Source organism: Oryctolagus cuniculus, chromosome 16 (genome assembly GCF_051225735.1).
Source record: "Oryctolagus cuniculus isolate XC-2025 breed Fujian yellow rabbit chromosome 16, ASM5122573v1, whole genome shotgun sequence".
In the NCBI taxonomy this organism is placed as follows: Eukaryota; Metazoa; Chordata; class Mammalia; order Lagomorpha; family Leporidae; genus Oryctolagus; species Oryctolagus cuniculus.
In genome coordinates, this window is record NC_142882.1 from 39,615,498 (window position 1) to 39,636,677 (window position 21,180).

Sequence of the window (21,180 nt, forward strand, 5' to 3'; positions counted from 1 at the left end):
CTTGAATATAACACCAAGCTCAACTTCATTGAAATTCAAAGTCTCTGCTTTCTGAACGAGTTCAAATAGAATGAAGAGACAAGCCACAGGGTACAAGAAAATATTTTCTAAAGACATAGATAAAGGATTGCTATACAAAATATACCAAGAACTAAACACTAAGAAAATAAACAATTTAATTAAAAGATGGAGCAAAGGTCTTTAGAAACATCTCAGCAACATAGATACACAAATGGCAAAGCAATGCAAAGTTGCCCCACATCGTACGTCATTGGGGAAATGCAACCAAAACAATGAGACATTACTACACACCTGTGAGAATGGCCAAAATTCAGGATACTGACAACACTGAACGACAACAAGGAAGCGAAGCAACAGAAAATTTCATCCATTGCTGGAGGGAATGAACACTGGTACCCAATTTGGAAGTGTCTGGCCATTTCTTATAAAACTAAACATAGTCTCACCATACAACTCCACAGTCGCTCTCCTTCATACTTACATGAAGGAGTTAGGCACGTAAGAGTGTCACAAGTACTGGTGGAAGCTTTATGCATACTTGTCAAAACCTGTAACCAACCAAGATATCCCTCGGTGAAGGAGCAGAGAGCTAAACCAGGAGACTTCCAGACAATGCACTGTTAAGCAGCACTACAAGTAAATGAGCTATCAAGCCACAAAGAGACACGTGGAAAACTTTAATGCATATTGTTGGTAATATATGAAGCAACTAAAGGCAGGGGTGGGGGACCCTTCCAAACTTATTCAAAGAGGCCAGCACCACCTTAATCCCATAATCAGAAGTGCAACAAAAAAAGAGAATTATACACCAATATCTCTCTTGTACACAGATGCAAAAATCCTCAGCAAAGTACTAGAAAACTGAATCCAACAACACATCAAAAAGATCATCCACCTGGACTAAGTCAGATTTATCCCAGGGATGCAGGGACGGCACAACATATGCAAATCAATAAATGTCAAACATCCCATCAAAAAACTGAAGGACAAACAAAAAAGTATGATTATTTCAATAGATGCAGAGAAAGAAGATGTTGATGAAATACAACACCCTTTCATGACTAAAAACCTTTTAAAAATTGACTACAGAAGGAAAAAACATAAATCATCAAACACTTGAGAAGCCAAATTTTTCCATACCTTGTTTCTAATAACTTATTGCTTCTGCATTCTACTGGATGACACTGACCATGACCAAAGGGAATTAAATGAAGATAGAGATGCCTTTCCAAGAAAAGATTGAAAGGAAAAATTAAAAAAGGTAGCATACTTAATCCAGAAAATCCATTTTAACCATAAAACAATGAGTAGCTTATTTTTTACAAAGCTTTTCTTTATTCATAGTGACTATTCTGTAAATATCAGAATAAGCACATTGCATTGAATATGCACAGTAACACTGGACATTTTCTGGCCCACCAATCCCTCAAGTTTTGTGTGTGAGGAGACTGACATACAGATGGCTTGCTAATTTGGACAGCTGATTATAATTATTCACCACCATTAAACTTCTGCTCCAATGCTTTCCCACTGAAGTTGATGAGGCAGGATGTTGAGAGAAGCTTTTTCCAAGGAAATTATTTTCTAATTCCTAATTGCCCTCAAGAATATTTAAGAAAAAGACTGCTATGATGTATGCATGGATTTGCAGTAAATCTGTCATATGTCTTCTTCAAACGGGAGAAATGTCAAAACACAAACCAAAATATAAATGAAGACAATACATGTTTCTTCCTGTTTCCCAAATGTCAGTTACGCAACAGCCCATTAGTTTGACTTACCAGTTCACCTCCAGGTAATTCCATGGGTCTTGCAAATATAAAAACCTTTCATGTTCTCTACAAATTGATAAGGCATGCTGAGGAAAAGTTAAGATCTTCATTTTTGTGGCTTCTGGATTCAGAATTCTGCTTTCACTCTTGCTCTCTCTCTTCTGTTCCAATCCAAGCTTGAAATCGTCTTTTTTGATTTCTACAAAACAAATAAGCAAACACAGTTAAGACTCAGAGCAGAATAGGCTTTGTGAAATGATTCCTGGAGTGGAGAGGGAAAAAAAAGTTCATGTTGAAGACCTAACATGAAGTTGAAACTGAGCAGCAAGAGCCACCCACCTGAGGATTTCCTCTGTGGACTTCCCTAAGGGGGACCGCACTAGTTTTCTCCTTCATGCACTCTGGGTACTCTTCAACCTGTAGGTTCCTCTTTCCAGCTCCATCCCATGTTTCCTCTCACCTCTCCTCTCCCCTGCAGAACTAACAGATCCTTTTCTGGTCTTTCTCTAGCATCATCATCGTCTGCCTTTTTCTTGTGCGCCAATACCATCTAAGACCCAAGTCCTTGGGTTTGTGGGATCTAACCTCCTGCTTGCAGAGCCCCTTATATCTCATTTCCAATTCTACTTCTACAAGGAATTCTGGTGAGAGTTACTCAAAATGTTGATTTTCAGTGGCCAGCACTGTGGCATAGTGGGTAAAGTCACAGCCTGCTGTGCCAGCATCCCATATGGGTGCCAGTTCGAGATCCAGCTGCTCCACTTCCAATCTGGCTCTCTGTTAGGCCTGGGAAGGCAGCAGAAGATGCCCAAGTCCTTGGGCCCCTGCACCCATGTTGGAGACTTGGAAGGGGCTCCTGGCTCCTGGCTTCAGATTGGTGCAGGTCCAGCTGTTGCGGCCAATTGGGGAGTGAACCATCAGATGGAAAACCTCTCTCTCTCTCTCTCTCTGCCTTTCCTCTCTCTCTCTGCGTAACTCTAACTTTCAAATAAATAAATAAATCTTTAAAAAAACTTTAGAGTTCATGTCATTTGATCATATTCTCGGTCTAGTTATGGAAGAGCCAAGACAGTACTATCCAACCCTGTTAAGCACCTACTATGCACAAATCAGGCACAGAGCACCGACCTGGATACAACCATGAAGGCAGCTGAACATATCTAACAGTTTGTAACATAATAAAAACATACTAAAATTTAAAATTAAAATTTAATAAAAATAATATGAAGCCACTAAAATATTGTTAAGTATGTTAGGACATGGCATTTTCCAAAAAATGACTTTTTAACATAGATTCTGCAATATAACATAGTCAGTCACTATGACTGATGTGAAATTACCTTGTTCATTTAGGAGATATGATATTACTGCATGCCAATGAAAGGAAACATTATAGTTTGTAAACCTAAAAGGTAATAAAATCTAAAGTCTAGCTTCAGTAGTCATGTCCATTGCAAACATGACATTTTCAAAAATACAACATGAAAAAACATTTTAAAAATTCTTTTTCCTATAATACCCTTCATGTTAAAGGATCAAATTTCTCAGGCTTAAATAAGAAAGTTACACAGTAATTTCTCCTTTTGATGTACAGTATCATTTACTTCTGCTTTATTAAAAAATTACTAAAAGTAAAATATTATTCTATTTTTTCAATAAGCACTTATCAACTGTGCTCTCTACTAGACAATAAGAGTTAGGTTTTAGCAAAGGCAAAGTTAGAAAAGCAGAAATAATCTTTAACCTCACAAGAATATTCATGTAACAGTAAGAAAACCTTCAAAGATTCACAAGAGCCTATTAACAATTTACTATACAACATACTATCAAGTACACAGGAATTGGGAGGACAGTAGCAGGGAGTATTCGCTGTGTGTTGCGGTTAGGCCTCTAGCTTAAGACTTAGTTAGAAAATGGAACTTAAAGGTATTTGTGTAATTGCTGTACTGAATTAGCACAATCTGTGACTTAATTGAAAAATATTATTTTTATTCCTATAATTATTCTGTAAGCCTTATTGATTAGGAGCAATTTCCACTAGCATCAAATGAAGAACTCCAGGCTCACTGTCAGATAATAAACAGAACTACAATCACTTTAAGGCAAACACAACCTCAATTCGCATTTACCACATAATGTCTGAGATGGGAATTGTTTTTTTGTAAAATAGATTTAACACCAACTCTTCTCCCTCCACCAGTGTAGGTCAGTTTCCCCCAGTTTGCTGGCAAGGAAGGGGGACAGGTGAGACAATGCCCTGAGGCCTTCAGTCTTCACAGCACCTGAACCCACCTGCAGATGCTTAAAGCTGACTCTGTCCCAAAAAAATACTTTACTGGGGCTTCCAAAGAATCTCTGATTAGCTGCTCTAATTGCCGTCAACTTGCTGTGAAGGTGTGTGCTTTTAATCTAAGTGGTAGCCTATGAATTTTCCATTTTACTGAAGCAAGGATCCCCCTGCCATGGTTGCTATATTCTCTCTTTCCTCCCCTGCCTCCCTCTCTCTCCAATGGTGTGCTGCAGCCAGCCCCATGAGAGTGACCTGTGTGTGCTTGTTCCCAACTCCATGTTCAATGATGTCAAGCTGAGAGCTACTAATAGATCTAAGAGCCAGGTAGCCATGTTTCCACCATGAAAGCTGACTATTGCTACAAAGTAGTGGTGGGAGAAGACCTGTTTTTGTCATTTTGATGTTTGGTTTTTCTTGGAGGATTCGTTTTTCAGCATAACACTGACTAGGTCCATGATAACCTATAAATATATCAGGTCTCCAAAAGGTGAAAGGAAAATATGCAGTATGAAAAAACTATGCATGGAGATAAACCTTTTGGTAAACCCCAATGTTGTCTCTTCTACTGGCCCCAAAACCAAGGCAACAACTTGCATTTATTTTTGACTTCTAAATATACTTGGTAAGAGCTGGATCACACAAAACCTCCTGTGGGAGTCATTAATTAAGCTTTCCCACACACCCCTGGAAGCCTCTTCATCCTTGGGCTTGATGAAGAGGAGCAGGTGCCTGGCATTCCAGGCATGGCTCACAGCAAAACCTTCTCCCAAGACATCCTCTGTCCAAAATCCACTCTTTGGCTTGCTTCTGTCTTTATAAACTCACATGTCTTTGGTCTTGGAGTCTTGCTCAAAACTCTATTTTAGCATACTGTTTCAAGAAGCGAACATAACTAATGAAAAAAGAGGAGGAAATCTCTATCATATATTCTGTTGGCAAGGATTACTTGATAGAAGACCCACTGAGAAACATGCCAATCCCATATTTTGTGGTTGTAGTTACTGGTGGATTCTTTATGTTTTTATGTGAAGGGAGGCAGATTTCTGAGTTAAAACTTACCTAATCAAGTTAAGATGGTGCTCGGTGTGCCCATGTCCCATATCAGAGTTTCTGGGTTCCAGTTCTAGCTGTGCTCTATTCTAACTTCCTGCAAACATGCACCCAGGGAGGCAGCAGGTGCTAGCTCAAGTGGCTGTGTCCCTGCTGCCTACGCGGGAGAGTCAGATTGAGTTCTGTGCTGCTGGCTTTGGCTAGCCCAGTCCCGGCTGTTGTGGGCATTTAGAGAGTACACCAGCCTATGAAGATCCCCGGCCGGGGCCCCCGCCCCACCCCACCCCCTGCCCTCGCCCCCGCCCCCACCCCCGCCCTCTCCCCCTCCCAGCCTTTGAATTTAAAGAATGAAAATAAATTCTTTAAAAAGTTATTTGAAAGAAAAAACACTGTATTGACTAAACATGATTGTACAAATTACTGTGTTAGACTGAGAAATACTTTATATGTAATGTGCAAAGGAATCTTCCAAGGACTCTTGTTAAAATGCGGACTCGAATCCAAGAAGTCTCCATGAAGCTGATTCAAGGTCATGCTCATGCTACTGATCTGGAACTACTTCCATACCAAAGTACTAGATAATACACACATGTATAACTATTCATATACATGTATGTAGAGACTCATGACCTAATTCTGTGACATGATTATTATCTCTATTTCATTAATAAAAAAGCTGAAGCCAAATGAGATCAACTTGTACAACCACACAGGCAAGCAGCACAAGAGATTCAAAGTGCTTTTGTATTTTTTCCTCACTCTTTACATGGGGTGGCACAGCATTACTTAAGTTATTACTGTTTTTATTTCAGACTGTAAACTTTACTGATTTTTTTAAAAGTGTTGAATCTATTTTCTCCATATGACTAATTCCCTGTTTAATTTTACCATTTTTAAAATTTGTATTTGAAAAGTAGAACAACAGAGAAAGAGACAGATCTTCCATCTACTAGTTCACTCCCCAAATGCCCACAACAGTTAGGGCTGCCCCCAGGCTGAAATCAGGAGCCAGGAACTCTACCCATGTCTCACTCATGAGTGGTAGGAATTTAAGTACTTGAGCCATCACCTGCTGCCTTCCAGGGTACACATTAGTATGAAGTTAGAATCAGAAGCAGGGGCTGGTGCTGTGGTGTAGTGGGTAAAGCTGCCACCTACAGTGCCAGCCAGCATCCCCTTATGGGTGCCAGCTCAAGTCCAAGTTGCTCCTCTTCCCATCCAGCTCTCTGCTATGGCCTGGGAAGACAGTGAAGGATGGCCCAAGTCCTTCAGCCCCTGCACCTCTGTGGGAGATCTGGAAGAAGCTCCTGGCTTCTGGCTTCAGATCAGCTCTGACTGTTGCAGGCATCTGGAGAGTGAACAAGTGGATGGAAGGCCTCTCTCTCTATCTCTGCCTCTCTGCAATCTGCCTTTCAAATAAACAAATCTTTAAAAAAAAAAAGAAAGAAAAAGAAAAGAAAAAGCAGAGCCAGAGCCAGCGCTCCAATATGGATGCAAGTGTCCCAAGAGGCATCTTGACTGCTGTGTCAAATGCCAACCTAATATTCTTTTTTTTAAAGTAAGCATTGAGATTCTCATATTTCATAGCCCAGAACTATAATGGATTAAATCAAAATTATATTCAATGCTAGTTATTCCTTTATTTGTTTAGGGTACCCAGTGATTGTCTACTACATGTTGGAGCATGTCTAAATGGTACAAATATCTATATTAAAGACAGGTATTTTATAATGTATAAAGATATAGCCATGGATCCTTAGGTAATTCCAGCTATGCTATCTAATAAGCAGCTGTCCCTTTGTCAACTGGAATAAACATATTTTCTAAAACGCTTCATTTCTGCTCACCTCATTTGCTGACATTGAATCTGTACAAAATGCTAACCAAAAGACACAAAAGCCAAGCCCCAGGAAAAACTGTGATTCGAGGCAACTTCCCTTCAAAAGGTGGTATTTTTTTCAACTTTTATTTAATAAATATGAATTTCCAAAGTACAACTTTTGGATTATAGCGGCTTTCCCCCCATAACATCCCTCCCACCCACAACCATCCCATCTCCCACTCCCTCCCCCATCCCATTTTTCATCAAGATTCATTTTCAATTATCTTTATATACAGAAGATCAACTCTATACCAAGTAAAGATTTCAACAGTTTGCACCCACACAGATACGCAAAGTATAAAGTACTGTTTGAGTAGTAGTTTTACCAAAAGGTGGTATTAATCCCCTTTTTCTACAAACATCAGTCTAACATGGTAACAGGCATTAAGTCCCTGACAGCTCCCAAGATGCCTTGCTCACCTACAGCTCACTCATACAAATGACAGAATTATTGGTGAAATAGTGATTCCTTCAATATATCAGTGTTTATACACTTCTTTTTTTTAAACCTTTTTTTTTAAATTTTTTTTTTACAGGCAGAGTGGACAGTGAGAGAGAGAGAGAGACAGAAAGGTCTTCCTTTGCCGTGGGTTCACCCTCCAATGGCCACCGCGGCTGGCGCGCTGCAGCAAGCCAGGAGCCAGGTGCTTCTCCTGGTCTCCCTTGGTGTGCAGGGCCCAAGGACTTGGGCCATCCTCCACTGCACTCCCGGGCCACAGCAGAGAGCTGGCCTGGAAGAGGGGCAACCGGGACAGAATCCGGGGCCCTGACCGGGACTAGAACCCGGTGTGCTGGCGCCGCTAGGCGGAGGATTAGACTATTAAGCCGCGGCGCCGGCCATGTTTATACACTTCTTATTTAACTGTGGTGACTGCTTCCAGGATTCAATCCTTTGGTCTTTTCTCCTTTAAGCATGTTTAAAACTAAAAGAAGGAAGGAAGACAGAAGGACGTGAGTCACATGCTAACAATAACAACAATACACTGTGGGCCACAGGTAATTTCCTGAAACCAGTATGAGAAGGAATCAGCTATGCAAAAGAAAAACATTTGCAAGTCATTTTGTGAAACAATAAAATTTCCAAATATAATTGAATTGAAAAAAGAAAAAATGTTTCCAAACCAAATATCCGTTTCTGAGCCTAAGGCAACAAATAAATAAATAAAGCGTAGGGAATGCACAACCTTAGTAACTGCTTAAGCTTGCTTTCTAGATCTACAATCTGAATCAGAAATTCTTTAATAAAAGCAAAAAGGTGAAATTCCCTTTTAAAATATGCTCTATTATGCTCTCAGTACAAGAGATTTAATGGAGTATTACACATTCTGGAGTTCAGTGAGTGTTCATGTTGAAAATATCTCCTTGGAAAATGAAGTTTAATAGCTGGGACTCTTTTCATGTGAAATACTACATCAAAAAAATGCAAAACATTTGATCATCCTAACAGCTGCAAATAATCATTTTGATAAGTCAGTTCAGTTCTTGGTTTTAAATATTTTTAAAAAAACTAAAATAAAGGCCGGCGCCGCAGCTCACTAGGCTAATCCTCCATCTAGCGGCACTGGCACACCGGGTTCTAGTCCCGGTCGAGGCGCCGGATTCTGTCCCGGTTGCCCCTCTTCCAGGCCAGCTCTCTGCTGTGGCCCCGGAGTGCAGTGGAGGATGGCCCGTCCTTGGGCCCTGCACCCATGGGAGACCAGGAGAAGCACCTGGCTCCTGGCTTCAGATCAGCGTGGTGCGCCGGCCGCGGCAGTCATTGGAGGGTGACCCCACGGCAAAGGAAGACCTTTCTCTCTGTCTCTCTCTCTCTCACTGTCCACTCCGCCTGTAAAAAAAAAAAAAAAAAAAAAAAAAAAAAAAAAAAAAAAAAAAAACTAAAATAAAAAGGCATTCTATTTTTATGCAAAAATATCAACTTGTCTAAAGTCAGTAGCCATGTCCTTACAGAAACTATGAGGCACTCCCATGCATAAAGTCTAGAATTCTAGAGCAGACAAAGTATGTTCACAATCTCAGAATTTTTCTAGGAGTTCTGGCAAAGTACATAAAATCTGAAGCAAAGCATGGAGTTGTCTGCAATGAAAAAGAGGGATAAAGTTCTATCTAGAGGGCTGGCGCTGTGGCTCAATAGGCTACCCTTGTAGTGCTGGCACAACGGGTTCTAGTCCCGGTTGGGGCGCCGGATTCTGTCCCAGTTGCCCCTCTTCCAGGCCAGCTCTCTGCTATGGCCCAGGGGTGCAGTGGAGGATGGCCCAAGTGCTTGGGCCCTGCACCCCATGGGAGACCAGGATAAGTACCTGGCTCCTGCCATCGGATCAGCGTGGTGTGCTGGCCGCAGCGCGCCAGCCGCAGCGGCCATTGGAGGGTGAACCCACAGCAAAGGAAGACCTTTCTCTCTGTCTCTCTCTCTCTCACTGTCCACTCTGCCTATAAAAAAAAATCTATCTAGAAAATTTATAATAGGAAGGTTGCTAGATATCATAAGAAAGTCCTGCTGTAAATCAGATACACACAAAACAGAAAAAAGATCAGTATTTGTCACGTCAGCAGTAGATATTTAAAATAAAAGATAAAATATGTAGAAGTAACATTTTAAACAAATACCCAAGAACCATGACTCTTTCCTCAGTTATTAAACAATTTGAATATATGGTAAAATATTTCATGTTCATGGAAAAGGAAATGGAATATTATTGAAATGTTAGTCCTGTTAACATTTATAAATATAAAACTATTACATGAAAATTCAAGAGGTTCTTCTTTTGAAAGTGGACAAAAAATACTTCCAGATTTAACATAACAGATGAAAAAGAAAAGTTTGAAAAAGAAAAGTAATGGGTGTAAAAAGTCTGTATGCTACCAAATATTGAAACATGTGTGACCACATAAAGAGTAAAAAGGCCACTATGGAATGTGAGAAAATATTTGCAAATCATATATATGACAAATATATATGATCAATATTCAGAATATATTAGCAGCTTCTACAATTCAACAAAAGAACCGAACAACCAAATTTAAAAATAGGCAAAAGGGGGATGGCATTGTGGAGTAACAGATAAAACTGCCTGTGGCACTGAAATCCCATGGGTGTGCCGATTTGTGTCCAGGCGGCTCTATTTCTGATCCAGCTTCCTGCTGATGGCCTGGAAAGCAGCAGAAGATGGCTAAAGTGTCTGGGACCCTGCACCGCACATAGGAGACCCAGATAAGACCCCTGGCTTCAGCCTGGCCCAGCCCTGGTTGTTGTGGATATCTGGGGAGTGAATCAGTAGATGGAGGATCTTTCTCTCTGTCTCTGTCTTTCTCCCACTTTCGCTGTGACTCTGACTTTCAAATAAATAAATAATCTTTTAAAAACAATGGGGAAAAAAAAGAAACATGCTATGAAGGTCTGATGATGTGAAGAGCAAAGCATTCTCAAATGCCTAGGAATTAAGTATGTAATAAATAAGGTCTTCTAAGAGAATGAACAGGGGACAATATTTGATGCATAGTTCAGAAACAATTCCAGAATCTTAAATGCCATAACATACACAAAACACACACACACACACACAAAACCCTTATAAATTACATAAAAAAAAGCAGTATTAAATAGGCAAAATTGCCAATTACAGGAGAAAAAAAGAAGTCTAAGCTCAAAAGCAAAGGAACAAATCTAAATTTTTTTTAACTTGGCAAGTACAAAGAAACAAATCGACTAAAAACTTTCCTGAGTAAAAAACAAGCTCAAAAAATTATTTCCAAGATAAATCAACAAAGAATGTTAACAAAACCGGAAGTACACACAGCCAAACACTGAAAACTTAGATTCACCCTTAATAATCAAAGGGGAAAAAACTTAAAGTAACGTGCTTTTCTTTCTTCAAACCAGAAATGTTAAACAACAGGAATGGGCACTGCTGCACACTTTGTCATGTTTTCTGCAGTCAGTTTGGAAGTTAACCATTGAATAAGAACTGATCAAGTCATGAGTGTCTTATACAAAATCCATCTGCACTTATCAATGATTAAGCAGTCACGAAAAAATAAGCAGAATATACGATCTGTATGTATTTTCACAGAAATGCAGTTCTGTCAAGTCATCAGACCCCCTTGATGACACCTGTTACAACAGACTTCCAGAAGCAGGGCCTAGTGCAGTAGTCAGCTCTGGACAAACTGAAATCTTCCCAAATCAATCACTGGCCAGAAGGACCATGTAGGGGCCAAGGCTTGGGAACTAAGTGAAGGAAAAGAGTTTCTTACTCTACTTGCATGTAAGTCTGTAGAGTATGTCTGGCACGTTTTCAATGAAATCAGTTTTCTTGAAAACTAATTTCATGAAGCAGCTGTGACTTCCATGTGTGGGTTCAAGTCCCAACTCCACTTCCGATTCCAGCTTCCTACTAATGCATACCCATGCCGGTACCAAGTGCTTGTTCCTGGGTCCCTGATACTCACTTAGGAGACCTGGATTATGTTTCTGGCTTCAACCTGTCCCAGGCTGCCCTGGCTGTTGCAGGCCTTTGGAGAATGAACCAGCAGATGGAAAAATCTGTGTCCATGTATCTCTCTCTGCCTTCTAAATAAATGAAAATTAATAAGGTTATTAAAACCTGGGAGCATTTTTTTTAAATGTTAACTTCTGATCATTGATATTCTAATTCCCCCCTATTGGCTGCCAATCAAGATATAACAAACAGAAGCACTTGTTTAGCCATCTATGGACTTTCTGATCCAATCTCCAGCTGGCTATCTCTGGACTTTTGCACTGTTTATTAACATCTGGGTTATAGCTTAATCTAAAGCAAACTGCACACTGTATATAAAGAGAATTATAGATATTTAGCAGCATCTATGTTTTCTCTCCTTTCTCTTGCATCTCCTACTCGTTCTGTATTCCTGTAGAGACTGGAAGTTCTGCTTTGTCTTCTCCGTATCCACAGTTGAGGTTACATTCATATTGGGTCCAGAAACACTAATTCTGGTAAATCATAGTACATATCAAATTTTCCCAGCCCAAAGGAAACCCACAGACTATAGAGTGTCAATTACTTCTCCTTATAAAAAAAGGCTTGCCTAGGGGTCGGCGCTGTGGCGCAGTAGGTTAATCCTCCACCTGCGGCGCCAGCATCCCATATGGGCACTGGTTTGAGACCTGGCTACTCCACTTCCTGTCCAGCTCTCTGCTATGGCCTGGGAAAGCAGTAGAAGATGGCCCAAGTCCTTGGGACCCTGCACCCGCGTGGGAGACCAGGAAGAAGCTCCTGACTTCGGGTCAGAGCAGCTCTGGCTGTTGCGGCCATTTGGAGAGTAAACCAGCGGACAGAAGACCTTTCTCTCTGTCTCTACCTCTTAAATAAATAAATATAATCTTAAAGGAAAAGCTTGCCTATTCTAAGATTATCATGCTCCTAGGTGTCAGAAGGTAGTCTAATGTTTTGCAATCTTGAACTTATTTCAGTAGCCTTACCTCATCACACTTGGCACCAAACAAAGTTAGTATTTCATCTTTGGTGGGGCACTCCGCATTGGTTACAATGCCACAGCTATTTAGCAATGATGCCTGACCATCAACACCCCTCGCCCAACCTCTGGTTGCCTACATTCTTGCCACAGGCCATCAGTGGGGAGAAGAACCAGCACTTCAAAGTTCTCCGTGTGGTTCATGAAAGATCAGGGAGAGTGACCCAAGCCAAGATGGAGACTCTCTGTTTAGCAGTTAAGTTTGTATATGATGATGAGATAATCCACAGAAACTCAGGATTAACTCAGAGGAAGTCTCGATTTAATGGCCCCATAGCAGGCTAAAAATAAATGTAAAAGAAAACTGAAAAAAATGCCTGGGGAAGCACTCAGAATGTCCTATTCATCATAGAATGAGAAGAAACAAGAGGAAAACAGTACCATTCCAGATTCAAAGAGTTGACCACAGATAACTAAAATGTTAAGTATCCAGAGGGGAAAAAACAAGAAGGGAAACCAAATATTCTAAAGAAATCATCAGTAAAACAGTGAATAACTGAAGATTGGACGAGTTCCTAAATGCAGCCAGGTGAAGGGAAGAGGTTCTTGTGTTCCACAGAAGAGCAGGGTAACCATAGTTCATGCCTGATGATGGAAATGGAAGGACTAATTGCCTGGTGCGATTGGTTTAGGCTGTGTGTATCTATGGGAAAACCACACTGTATCCTATAAAAATGTACAGGTATTTCATGTTAGCCCAAAATTTAAAATAGTCTGGAATCCAGAAATGTATGACAGCAGATTATAAAGGGGTAAAAAAGAAACTAGTATTTCAAGGAAACTACAAAACAGAAACCAGCTAGAAACTGATAAGTTTCCTGTCATTTCAAGGAAGAACGCAAAATGAAATATATAGTCAAAGAACAATTAAATATATAAAGTCCACTACCAATGCAACCTGGAAGCCCTTTCATACCTATATTTGAGGCATTTTTACACTTCCTAAATATCATAGTGATTAACCCCCACTAACTCCTACCTGGCTGCACAGAGAGAAAGCTGTTATTGGATTTCCTGGTTCTACCCATTCTGCCTCAAACACAATAATAAAGTGCCTTGTAAAAAAAATGAAGTAAAAACACTGCAGGATAATATTGTAATAAAATTGAAGAATTCAAGCAGAAAGAAAACAAGTTAGAGCTTATGAAAGAAAGTCAAGAATGAACGACACAAATCTTTTCAATAAAATATGGTGATGGTTCCAAGCCTTTTATGAGGTTGCATTTTCTTAAATTAGAAGTTACTATAGACCATCTCAAACTACAATCTTCTGCAAACCAGGACAGTTACACTTGCACATAACTTGATGAAGCAGGCAATGGGCTAGAACGAATTTAGTTTTATGAAATTGTACTTCACAAATCAGAAGTGCATTAATGGGGCTGGCGCTGTGGTGCAGTGGGCTAAGCCTCCACCTGCAGTGATGGCATCCCATACAGGCACCTATTTGTGTCCCAGCTGCTCCTCTTCCAATCCAGCTCTCTGCTAATGTGCCTGGGAAAGCAAAGGAAGATGGTCCAAGTGCTTGGGCCCTTGCCTCTGCATGGAAGACCCCAAAGAAGCTCCTGGCTTTGGATCAGCCCAGCTCCAGCTAAAACAGCCAATTGGGGAGCAAACCAGTGGATAGAAAATCTTTCTCTCTGTCTCTCCCTCTCCTTGTAACTCTACCTCTCAAATAAATGAATAAAATCTTTAAAAAAATTAAAAGTGCATTAATGAATAGTAATATACAAATGTATAAGTATTTTATATACTAATATGTATGCATATATACTGATGAGCCCTTACAAAAATCTAATGTCCTTAGAAAATCTATTTTCTTGGCCGGCGCTGCAGCTCAATAGGCTAATCCTCCGCCTGTGGCACCGGCACACCAGGTTCTAGTCCTAGTCGGGGTGCCGGATTCTGCCCCTGTTGCTCCTCTTCCAGCCCAGCTCTCTGCTGTGGCCCAGGAAGGCAGTGGAGGATGGCCCAAGTGCTTGGGCCCTGCACCTGCATGGGAAACCAGGAGAAGCACCTGGTTCGTGGCTTTGGATCAGTGTGGTGTGCTGGCCACAGCGTGCCAGCTGCAGCGGCTATTGTGGGGTGAACCAACGGAAAAGGAAGACCTTTCTCTCTGTCTCTCTCACTGTCCACTCTGCCTGTCAAAAAAAAAAAAAGAAAGAAAAGAAAGAAAGAAAAAGAAAATCTATTTTCTGAAGATCTTTGCTTTCCATCTTCCCAAATACAAAGGAACTTCAAAAGTTCACAGAAAAATGGAATTTTAACATGCTTTCATGCAAAAAAAAATTCATCTATAGTGTATCATACTATACATTTCCCAAGCTTTTCAAAGACTACACATACCACGGAAGTTCTAATAGAAAACACAATACATGATAAAAGATGGCCATGTAGGCCTGTAAGAATTACTACCAAAATGTCTTCTCTTTGGGGTCTATCAACAAAGCTTCCTGTAGTCCCCAGTTCACTGTTCCATTTTTCTTCACAAATATTCCCCTCCCTAAATCTTTCCTAGCAATCACAATGTGCTGAGTTCCCTTAGGTGCAGTCATGCCTTTCCTTCAATGAGAGGTACATAGAAATGGAGTGAGCAGGGCAGTTGTTCTGTCCAGTGACCAAGACACTGGTTAAGACACCCAGGTTTCATGTTGGACTGCTTGGCTTTGACATCTGCCTCTGCTTTTGGTTCTAGCTCCCTGCTAATATGCACTTTGGCAGGAAGCAGTGATGGTTCAAGTGGGGCCCTGCCACCCGTGCGAGAGACCCAGATTGAATTTTCAGCTCCAGGCTTCACTCTTTGGTCTAGGGCCATCAGAAGCATTTGAGGAGTGAGCCAAAGAATGGAAGTCCTCATGCTCTTTCTCTTAAATAAAAATTTTAACAAGACAAGGAAATGGTATGAGCAACGTCCATGAGAGAATGGCTGTGTACTCTGCTTCCACTTTCTCCTTCCTGCTGGGTGGAATGAAAGAAGGGCCATGCGGTGGGGATAGCAAAGAAAGCTGGGTGGATCCAGCCTCAGTGAATTCTAAAAAATTCTAGGGAACTCTGAACATGCAACTTCATTTGTCGAAGAGAATAAAGCCTTATGTTTTTAAATCATTGGTATTATTTGCTGTCATGTGCTTTGAAGCTCAGATCTATATTTGCTGTCATGTGCTTTGAAGCTCAGATCTAATCAATACATAGTCTTAGCTACCAACAATTTCCAGCTCTATCTTGTCTAATAAAAATCACATGTGAACATGTGATCTGAATGAACTGTAGCTCATTTCCTACAATTTTGCTAACTCGTTTCGCACCCTTGCCCTTAGTTGTTTCTGTTTTCTCCTTTAACCCCAAATATTAACAGCCTTGCTGACCTATATTATGATTGTCCCACATTGTAATCTGAGCTACTAGCTTCCCAGTTCTCCTCCTCATTTGGACACTGAGGTTTATTCTTCTGCATTTCCCTCTGTGTCATCTTCTTCCTTGGTTTTCAGCTTCTTAGGCTGGAGTCAACCCCCAAATAACTTCTGTAGATATGTGCCTAGGACAAATACAGTGTTTTGCTAAACTTAAATCTTTGTTAAACTAATTGATGGGAATTATATACCACTGTAGTTTAATAACTTTCACTACTTTAAGATTTCTATTTGTTTATATAAACAGAACAGATTTTTTATATTTTATATACAACTTTAAGCAATGCTGATACTTCCCTCCTCTCCTTTTTTTCTTTTAATTTCTGTGTTGACACACTTTCAATCTACTTTATAAACAGAGGCTTAATCCCCCACTGAATAAAGAATCCAACAATACTAGGCCATAAAGCAAGTCTCAGCAAATTCAAAAGAATTAGAATCATACCATGCAGCTTCTCAGACCACAGTGGAATGAAGTTAGAAATTAGCAACTCAGGAATCCCTAGAGCATATGCAAACACATGGAGACTGAACAACATGCTCCTGAATGAACAATGGGTCATAGAAGAAATCAAAAGAGAAATCAAAAATTTTCTGGAAGTAAATGAGGATAACAGCACAACATACCAAAACTTATGGGATACAGCAAAAGCAGTGTTAAGAGGAAAGTTTATATCAATAGGTGCCTACATCAAGAAATTGGAAAGGCACCAAATAGATGAGCTTTCAATTCATCTCAAGGATCTAGAGAATCTGCAGCAAACCAGACCCAAATCTAGTAGGAGAAGAGAAATAATTAAAATCAGAGAAGAAATCAACAGGATTGAATCCAAAAAAAATTACAAAAAATCAGCCAAATGAGGAGCTGGTTTTTTGAAAAATAAACAAAATTGACACCCCATTGGCCCAACTAACTAAAAAAAGAAAAGACCCAAATCAATAAAATCAGAGATGAAAATGGAAACATAACAACAGACACCACAGAAATTAAAAGAATCATCAGAAATTACTACAAGGACTTGTATGCCAGCAAACAGGAAAATCTATCAGAAATGGATAGATTCCTGGACACATGCAACCTACCTAAACTGAACCAGGAAGACATAGAAAACCTAAACAGACACATAACTGAGATGGAAATTGAAACAGTAATAAAGGCCCTCCCAACAAAGAAAAGCCCAGGACCAGATGGATTCATTGCTGAATTCTACCAGACATTTAAAGGAGAACTAACGCCAATTCTCAAACTATTCAGAACAATCAAAAAAAGAGGGAATCCTTCCAAATTCTTTCTATGAAGCCAGCATCACCTTAATTCCTAAGCCAGAAAAAGATGCAGCATTGAAAGAGAAAAGGGATATTGTAGACCAATATCCCTGATGAACATAGATGCAAAAATCCTCAATAAAATTCTCGCCAATAGAATGCAACAACACATCAGAAAGATCATCCAACAAGACCAAGTGGGATTTATCCCTGGTATGCAGGGATGGTTCAATGTGCACAAAACAATCAATGTGATACACCACATTAACAGACTGCAGAAGGAAAACCATATGATTATCTCAATAGATGCTGAGAAAGCATTTGATAAAATACAACACCCTTTCATGATGAAAACTCTAAGCAAACTGGGTATGGAAGGAACATTCCTCAATACAATTAAAGCAATTTATGAAAAACCCATGGCCAACATCCTATTGAATGGGGAAAAGTTGGAAGCATTTCCACTGAGATCTGGGACCAGACAGGGATGTCCACTCTCACCACTGCTATTCAATATAGTTCTGGAGGTTCTAGCCAGAGCTATTAGGCAAGAAAAAGAAATTAAAGGGATACAAATTGGGAAGGAAGAACTCAAACTATCCCTCTTTGCAGATGACATGATTATTTAGGGGACCCAAAGAACTCTACTAAGAGACTATTGGAACTCATAGAAGAGTTTGGCAAAGTAGCAGGATATAAAATCAATGCACAAAAATCAACAGCCTTTGTATACACAGGCAATGCCATGGCTGAGGAAGAACTTCTAAGATCAATCCCATTCACAATAGCTACAAAAACAATCAAATACCTTGGAATAAACTTAACCAGGGATGTTAAAGATTTCTACAATGAGAATTACAAAATCTTAAAGAAAGAAATAGGAGAGGATACCAAAAAAAATGGGAAAATCTTCCATGCTCATGGATTGGAAGAATCAATATCATCTAAATGTCCATTCTCCCAAAATCAATTTATACATTCAATGCAATACCAATCAAGATACCAAAGACCTTCTTCTCAGATCTGGAAAAAATAATGCTGAAATTCATATGGAGAAACAGGAGACCTCGAATAGCTAAAGCAATCATGTACAACAAAAACAAAGCTGGAGGCATAACAATACCAGATTTCAGGACATACTACAGGGGAGTGGTAATCAAAACAACATGGTACTGGTACAGAAACAGATGGATAGACCAATGGAACAGAAGTGAAACACCAGAAATCAACCCAAACATCTACAGCCAACTTATATTTGATCAAGGATCCAAAACCAATCCCTGGAGTAAGGACAGTCTATTCAATAAATGGTGCTGGGAAAACTGGATTTCCACATGCAGAAGCATGAAGCAAGACCCCTACCTTTCACCTTACACAAAAATCCACTCAACATGGATTAAAGACTTAAAGCGATGACCTGACACCATCAAATTATTAGAGAGCATTGGAAAAACCCTGCAAGATATAGGTACCGGCAATGACTTCTTGGAAAACACCCCAGAAGCATAGGCAGTCAAAGCCAAAATTAACATTTGGGATTGCATCAAATTGAGAAGTTTCTGTACTTCAATAGAAACAGTCAGGAAAGTGAAGAGACAACCGACAGAATGGGAAAAAATATTTGCAAACTGTGCAACAGATAAAGGGTTGATAACCAGAATCTACAAAGAAATCAAGAAACTCCACAACATCAAAACAAACAACCCACTTAAGAGATGGGCCAAGGACCTCAATAGACATTTTTCAAAAGAGGAAATCTAAATGGCCAACAGACACATGGAAAAATGTTCAAGATCACTAGCAATCAGGGAAATGCAAATCAAAACCACAACGAGGTTTCACCTCACCCCGGTGAGAATGACTCACATTCAGAAATCTACCAACAATAGATGCTGGAGAGGATGTGGGGAAAAAGGGACACTAACGCACTGTTGGTGGGAATGCAAACTGGTTAAGCCACTATGGAAGTCAGTCTGGAGATTCCTCAGAAACCTGAAGATAACCCTACCATTCAACCCAGCCATCCCACTCCTTGGAATTTACCCAAAGGATATTAAATTGGCAAACAAAAAAACGGTCTGCACCTTAATGTTTATTGCAGCTCAATTCACAATAGCTAAGACCTGGAGTCAACCTAAATGCCCATCAACAGTAGACTGGAAAGAAATTATGGGATATGTACTCTATAGAATACTATACAGCAGTCAAAAACAATGAAATCCGGTCATTTGCAACAAAATGGAGGAATCTGGAACACATCATGCTGAGTGAAATAAGCCAGTCCCAAAGGGACAAATATCATATGTTCTCCCTGATCAGTGACAACTGACTGAACACCAAAAAGGAAACCTGTTGAAGTGAAATGGACACTATGAGATACGGTGACTTGATCAGCCATAGCCCTGACTGTTGATGAACAACTTAATATGTTATCCCTCTTAGTATTTTTTTTGTCTGTTCTACTTAATACTATTGGTTGAATTCTGTAATTAATACACAGTTATTCTTAAGTGTTGAAATTTAACTGAAAAGTGATCTCTGTTAAATATAAGAGTGGGAATAAGAGAGGGAAGAGATGTACAATTTGGGACATGCTCAATCGGACTTGCCCCAAATGGTGGAGTTAGAAACTTGTCAGGGGATTCCAATACAATCCCATCAAGACGGCATGTACCAATGCCATCTCACTAGTCCAATTGATCAATTTCTGTTCACAATTGATCATAATGAAAGGACTAAGAGTCAAAGGAATCACATAAACAAGACTAGTGTCTGCTAATACTAACTGATAGAATAAAAAAGGGAGAGAACGATCCAACATGGGAAGCGAGATACTCAGCAGACTCATAGAATGGTGGATGTCCTAAACAGCACTCTGGCCTCAGAATCAGCCCTAAAGGCATTCGGATCTGGCTGAAAAGCCCATGAGAGTATTTCTGTCATGGAAAGCCAAGACACTCTGGCAAAAAATAGACAAATGACCTAAATGAAAGATCTCTGTGAGATCCCAGTGGAAAGAACGGGTCTTCAGAATAGGAGGTTCCTTTCTCTGAAGGGAGGAGAGAACTTCCACTTTGACTATGACCTTGTCTAAATATGATAAGAGTCGGTGAACTCAAAAGGCTTCCATAGCCTTGGAAACTCATGACTGGAGCATAGGGAGATTACTGATGCTATAAACAGGAGTGTCAATTTGTAAAGTCAACAACAGGAGTCACTGTGCACTTACTCCTCATGTAGAATCTCTGTCCTTAATGTGCTGTACATTATGATTTAATGCTATAATGAGTACTCAACAGTATTTTTCACTTTGTGTTTCTATGTGGATGCAAACTGTTGAAACCTTTACTTAATGTATACTAAACTGATCTTTTGTATATAAAGAGAATTGAAAATGAATCTTGATATGAAAGGAAGGGGAGAGAGAGTGGGAAAGGGGAGAGTTGCGGGTGGGAGGGAAGTTATGGGGGGGGAAAGCCACTGTAATACATAAGCTGTATTTTGGAAATTTATATTCACTTAATAAAATAAAATAAAAAGACGCCACGTGGATGCCCACATTCTACATCAGTGAGCTGGGTTCAAGTCCTAGCTCTCCTTCCAAATCAGCTTCCTGCTGATGCACAACTTTGGAGGCAGTGGATGACGGCACAAGTACGTGGGACCCTGCCACCCACGGGGAGACCCAGGCTGAGGTCCTGGCTTCTTCTGCGCCATAGCTCAGGCCCAAAGGTTGCAGGCATGTGGGGAGTGAACTGGTAATGGGAGATGATCTGTCTCTCTTAGCCTCCTTGCCTTTCAAATACATACATCTCTGGGTAAAGTTAAGCCACTTCTCCAATTCTTTTTTTTTTCCTTAGGATTTTATTAATTTATGTGAGAGTGCTGCTGGGCACAGGTGGGGACGGGGACTTGAGTCTCTGTGTTCAGTACTGTGCTCAGACGAGTTCTGCAGGCCCTCCTGCTACCTGCAAGGGC

At 40.2% G+C, this 21,180-nt stretch overlaps 1 protein-coding gene across 10 annotated transcripts in view; it reads right to left on the reverse strand.

Moving 5' to 3' along the window:
* LOC138845844 (uncharacterized) overlaps nucleotides 1–21,180 on the reverse strand; it is a 112,716-nt gene that overhangs the window by 66,811 nt on the left and 24,725 nt on the right. For 5 of the 10 annotated variants that reach the window (XR_016222389.1, XR_016222395.1, XR_016222396.1 and 2 more), the window contains exon 3: nucleotides 1,803–1,992. The exons of 4 other annotated variants lie outside the window; for them this stretch is intronic. The gene's annotated coding sequence lies outside the window, so the exon portion shown is untranslated. Of the gene's footprint in view, nucleotides 1–1,802; nucleotides 1,993–13,785; nucleotides 14,021–21,180 lie in introns of those variants that run through there. One more of the 10 variants, XR_016222393.1, reaches the window with a different exon arrangement.